Below are 6,000 nucleotides of genomic sequence, written 5' to 3'. Positions count from 1 at the left end.
TCCACAGCTCATTGTAAACAGCTGTTACTGTTTTCTAGTTATGGTCCATAAAATGTGTTCTGTATCTTCCTGGTCTCTACTATGAATTTTTTCTGGTCTTTCTGTCCAGAAACTGCTCAGAGAATTCCTTACCTTTCGTGGGACAGATGAAAGATGAACCATCTCCCATCCCTTGGGTTAGCAACTCATGGTGAGTAACGATAGTAGATCGCTCTGTTGATTTTTTTTTGGGTGCTCCATCTATGTTTGTATTTATATCCAAAATCTACTGCTCTCATATCTGTGTGTGATTGGGGATATGTACAAGCTGTGGCTAAAAAGGTTCCATCTTTATACTCTATTAAGACCATCATGGTTTTGAAAGAGGTGACTTTGTGTTAATGGCACCACCATTTTAAACTGCACCAGAAGCAAGACACTATCTGGTCTCTGGCAGGCACAGGCACGTGGCTACGGGTTCTTTACCAGATCTGTCCTGAAGCGCCATCTGAGGAGGGGGCAGAGGCGCTCTGGGCCCTGGCCTCTGACCCTTGGGCTTGCCCTTCTGAGCTTCCCCTTCACAGCTGGCCACACGCTTGATTCTTTCCAAATCAGAACTGTGTCCTCACGTCATCATCCCACACTCCTTGGAGTCATTTATGGCCTGAGCTCTGCGCTTTGAGTCCCTTAGACATCTAATCTTGATGTGCAAAGCTGCGTGTTTGGACAAAAATATCTTCATAAGCTTAATCTTTTATAGTCAAGGTCACTGCCTCTGTTATGAGTTCAGAAAACAAGAAATGAGAGAAAGAGAAAAATCTTTGAAAAGACCCCTTGGCAATTATATCACAATTTTGTCTGCCAAGTTCTAAAACATCAAGTGTCCTGAGACTGTGTTGTGTGGATGCCTTTTGTTTTGCTTCGTTTCACTGTACCAGCATAGTAAACTCAGCTTTTTGAGCTGTCAAATTCTCTCACTCCAATCACTATAACTTTTTGCTTCTGTTGTGTCGGCTCTGGCCACAATCTGCTTTTGCTTTGCTTTCTTCCCCTTCATTGTATTTCTTTTTTTGTCATTGCAAAACTCTACTGACTGGTTTCTATGTTTTTTTTTTTTTCCTATGGAAGTCCATCTGATATACAATTTATTCATTCATTCAAGAAACATTTACTGAGGGCCATAACGGTGCCTGGTCCTGAGTTCAACACCAGAGATCAGATATGGAGACAGGAAAAAGAATGTCCCCCCCAGGGGTCTTTTCATCTAAGAAAGGTAGCCTAAAAACTAAAAGATCAAATGACAAGGGTCACAGTGGCAGATGTGCAGTTTACTACGTATGAACATAGTAAGGTCATCTAACCTCATCTCTTTCTACAGGCACAGATTTGCTAACAATCGCTTAGGATGAAGAAGATTTAGGGAGTAAGAATAATTTGGCAGGAGAAATTGTAAAAACGATCAGAAAAGAAAGAGCTTATACAAGAAAGATTCCAGTTGGCCAGAGCCTGGAGTCTTAGGTCTTTGGGAATAATAAAAAGAATGAATATGGGGAGACAGCATAGAAAAGGTTACCAAGAACCAGCTTCAAAATCTGGGTACTACCCTAAGGGCTCTGGAAAGCGTGAGGTGAGTACAGCTACAGCTACAAAAGACAGCGTAAGGGGCAGTGTAGTGATGGAACTGTTCTTTATTTTGACGGGATTAGTATCAGTATCTTAGTTGTGTTTTGTTTTGCAAGGTATTGTCATTGGGAGAAACTAGATACAGTCTCCAGAGGATTTCAGTGTATTATTTCTCACAACTTTCTATGAATCTACAGTGATCTCCAAATAAAGTATGAATTTATTACTATCTATGACTGCATACAAAATATTGTAAAATTTTCTCAAAAATATTTTTTTAAAATGGGTTTACTCCTTGAGTATCCAAGAAAGGCAAGAATTTAGAATTTAGCACAGACTCACAGCTTGCTATATGCATCTGGGTGCTACCTGTGATAAAAAGGTTAGCAAATTTTAATTATCATGAATCAAATATTTCATATTTTCCTTGGAATTCTTTCAGTTGTCAATAATGCAAGACTCACCTCAAAATGGCATTTAAATAAAAAGAGAGTATACTGACTTATTATTGCCCAAATGAGCACAAGCACTAAATTAGTGAAACTGATCAGTAATCACAATGATTGGTGAGAATCAACCTTTACAGTTTTAGGAATTTTGCATGCAGCTGTCAATATTAAAAACGAATTCAATAACTTTTAGTTGCATTGTGTTATAGTGGTAATACACTTCAATGCACACTACTTTTTAATTGTTTTACTAAATTTTACTAGTATCTATTTTTCTTCAATGTGTACATTGGAAATACTGTATAATGCTGCACCACTGCACATTTCTTGGCAATCCCACAGCCAGTCATATCACTTCGTAGCTTTAAATTTGTCTGTGTGAATATATTACATCACAAAATAGGCAAACAGTCAAAGTGAGTGAGCCTGTTGTTAAATGTTTGCTAGCCACATTAGTCTGTTTTTGCTGCTATAACAGAAGAGCTGAGCCTAGGAAATTTATAAATAATAAAAATTTATTTCTTATTGTTTTGGAGGCTGGGAAGTTCAAGATCAAAATGCTGGCAGAGCCAGTGTCTCTAGCAAGCTTTTCTTTACCTCCAAGGCTTGGCAGAAGAGCAACGGAGGGCCACAGGGGACAGAACACAGCCTTTATGAGAGAACTCACTTCTGAGCTAATGAACCGCTCTCCCTGTAATGACACTAATCCCGTGCAGCTTAATCACCTCTTACAGATCCCACCCTTAGCACTGTTATGACAACTACATTTTAACATAATTTTACAAGGGACAAACAGTCCAAGTGCCATGCACTGCAAGCCCAGGCTAAGCTTATGCAGTCCACACGACTGTGAAATGTGGGTTAATGTTGGGAAAGGAGGAAATGCAGGCCAGGGCAGGCATTAGCCATTCCCGACTGTGTTCTCGAAGATCTTTGCACCTTTCAAACCTTCAACCCCATTATCTTACATAGTGCTTTAGAAATCAATTTAGAAGTTTATTCATAATAAATTGCAAAAATAAAAATTTTATAGAACTGGTTTCCTGATCCAGGGATGTGGCACACATGGGTAATTCCAGTAATTTAGAGGCTAAGGCAGGAGGATTGTGAGTTCAAGGTCAGCCAAGGTTACACAGCGAATTCAGGACTAGTTTGGAATATACAGTGAGACACTTTATCTCAAAAACTAAAACAACACAAAAAGGTTTCTTGTATTGTGCACTTTCCTTTGAACTGCTCCTAAACTGAAACAAATCGCATGAACTTTGAAACTGACTTGTACTGACACAGTAATTCCCCAGTGTGGTAATTGGCTTTCCAGACTGTGAAAGTTGGAGGCATCGATGTTACTTGGGGACTTCTGGGCACCAACTCTGCTTTTCCCCACAAGAAATAATGCTGTCAGGTGACCTTGCTGTTGTTGGATGAGTTCAAGAGCCAGGAAGGCCCAGTGTTTATAAACGTTGCCTTAAGTGGAAGAGCTCTTTACAGAGAGAGAGCAGGAAAGCCTTCTGAATAGTAATGCTGCCCACATTTGCAAAAGATTTTCAAGTTTCATCTGACCCTGCTTCGTTACTGGCAGATGCCCATACTGTGTAAGCCAGTCCAAGGAGTGAAGAGACCCTACACTGGTATGCGTTACGTTTGCCCATCCTCTTGTGACCTTCTCCCTTTCTCATTTCCGTGTTCATTGCCCCAGGTGTCTTCTATGTAGTCCGGAACCAAATGGAACAAAGGTCCTGTTTCTCTGACTTTTGCTGAATGGTATAAGCTGGGGAACACTGGATAACTTCATGTAACAGAGGCACAAGTATTGGGACCACGGGATTCATGAGAAGTGGGTGGAATTTAGGCACTGGAGCACCATACTCTTCTTAACGCTTTTCTGGGCCCACTGGTTGTCAGTAGTACTGTCTGGAACTTGTGACATGACTGATGAGAGTGGGTTACTTTTGCAACCTAAGAAAAAGGCTGTTTCCTCTCCAGTCTGCGGTCCTGGAAAGTAGAGCTGTGAAATCTGCTGCAAATCATGAGAATGAGCACTTTGGACTTTGTACAGACCTAAGTGTCCTTAGGACTCTGCAAAATGACACAGTAGCACAACGCAGGACCCCTACTCAGAATACATTTATATGAATGACCTTGAAGATTCCATTTATTATTTTTTAAAAGCAAGCAAAAGGTTAACTTCATAATCTTGTATAGACTTCATTTACTTAACAAACCGTTTCTGTGTAGGTGAACCTCAGCTCATTAATTGTGAGTTCACAACCCATGAGAACGCTGAGCTTAATGTTGCCTCAGAGGCTTGAGCATAGATTAGCAAATCACTCTGAAGGTCTGGGTTCAGTAGCTCTCTCTGTACAACAGCTCAGTGCACCTGACTGACAATATCTCCTGCTTCATAATGCATGCAACCTGCAGCTCAGCAGTTTTACCCACTCTTGTGTACCCAATAAAAATGTGTGCACACATACTTTGAAGGACCAGGTATAGGATAATTACTCTTAATAGCTCTCTTGGTTACTTTCCCTGTTGCTAAAACAGTTACTGACACCAACAACTTAAAAGAGGAGAGGTTTATTTTGTCCCATATTTCAGTTCATGACTGGCCAGCTCCAACGAAGCCACAGCATGGTATAAAGGGTAGCTCACCTCCTGTCAGGCAGGAAGCAGGAGGAGGGAGAAGAGGAGTGGGAGATAATGCTTCCAGGCTGTGATTCCAGGACTGGGCTCTTCCAGCCAGAGCCCACTTAACATCAAATCAGCTGCTACCCCATAACCAGTCACTTTCCAAACACATGTGGCTTTGGGAGCCATTTCAGATCTAAGCCATAGAGAAAGCCAAACTAAAACAGCACAAATTCCCATTTATAGTACCTGGACAATTGAATTGTGGAATGATTATGGAATCCACAATGACAATGAAAGATGCACATCTACACCAACCTCATAATGCTCTGTATCTTACATTATGATCTCACAATGTTGAAGGTATAGTGAAAGAGAATATATGCCAGTAATTTCATTCACAGAAACTTCTAAGATTGTTAAATGGTTTTCATAGAGGCAGTGGCAGTGATGGTAAGGAACATGAGGGCCCTTCTGAACCATTACTAGTTTCTTGATTTGAGAGAGGCATTTTACTTTAGGCCTGTCTATTCATGATATGTTCAATGTAGTAAATGAAATGTTTGCTCCCCAGAATATATGTCCATGTTATGTCTTGGAACCTGTAGAGGTGATCTGATTTGGAAAACAGTATTTGCTAATGTAACGATATTAAAGATCTTTTTTTTTTTTTTTTTTTTTTTGGTCTTTTTCCTTTTTATCGGTACCGGGGATCGAACTCACGACTGCCTGCTTCCAAGGCAGGCGCTTATGCCGCTGAGCTAAACCTCCAGCCCTTTTTTTTTTTTTTTTTTTTTTTTGCAATAATCCGCCCAACTCCAGACTCTTCTTTTCTTTTTTTCGGGCCCGCGTGCTAGATTTAGGAATAAGGGGAACGAAATTGGACCCAGAAAAAGAACCTGACCCCGACGTGATTTGAACACGCAACCTTCTGATCTGGGGTCAGACGCGCTACCGTTGCGCCACGAGGCCGGCCGATATTAAAGATCTTAAGTTGAGAAGATCATTCTGAACTATGTGGATGGACTGTAAATCTAAGGACGAGTATCCTTCTGAGCAACATGAAGATGAGATCATACAGACAGAGCAGAAGGCAATGTCATGATGAAGGCATGGTGGAAAGGAAGGGTCATTGGCCAGAAAAGCGGAGGAAAAGACAATGTCAAGACAGAAACAGACCAAAGTGAGGTGACCATAAGCCCTGCAGAGAGACAAGGGATAGATGTTCCCTTAGTGTGTCTTGAGAAAAAGCAACCATGCCAAGACCTTCATTTAGAACTATGGTAGCCTGGGAAACAAATGCACACACTTTTTCTTG

General features: G+C 40.9%; 1 non-coding gene across 1 annotated transcript; it reads right to left on the bottom strand.

The window, feature by feature from the left end:
- Positions 1–5,582: 5,582 nt before the first annotated feature.
- Trnaw-cca (transfer RNA tryptophan (anticodon CCA)) lies at positions 5,583–5,654 on the bottom strand. The gene has a single exon. It is a non-coding gene; the product is annotated as a tRNA-Trp (tRNA).
- Between the last annotated feature and the right edge of the window lie 346 nt (positions 5,655–6,000).

The sequence above is a fragment of the Cavia porcellus genome, unplaced genomic scaffold, assembly GCF_034190915.1.
Source record: "Cavia porcellus strain 051 isolate PalLab524CR breed Dunkin Hartley unplaced genomic scaffold, mCavPor4.1 scaffold_21, whole genome shotgun sequence".
NCBI classification, from domain to species: Eukaryota; Metazoa; Chordata; class Mammalia; order Rodentia; family Caviidae; genus Cavia; species Cavia porcellus.
The sequence above is the reverse complement of the archived record's forward strand: the minus strand, read 5'-3'. Positions and strand labels throughout refer to the sequence as shown.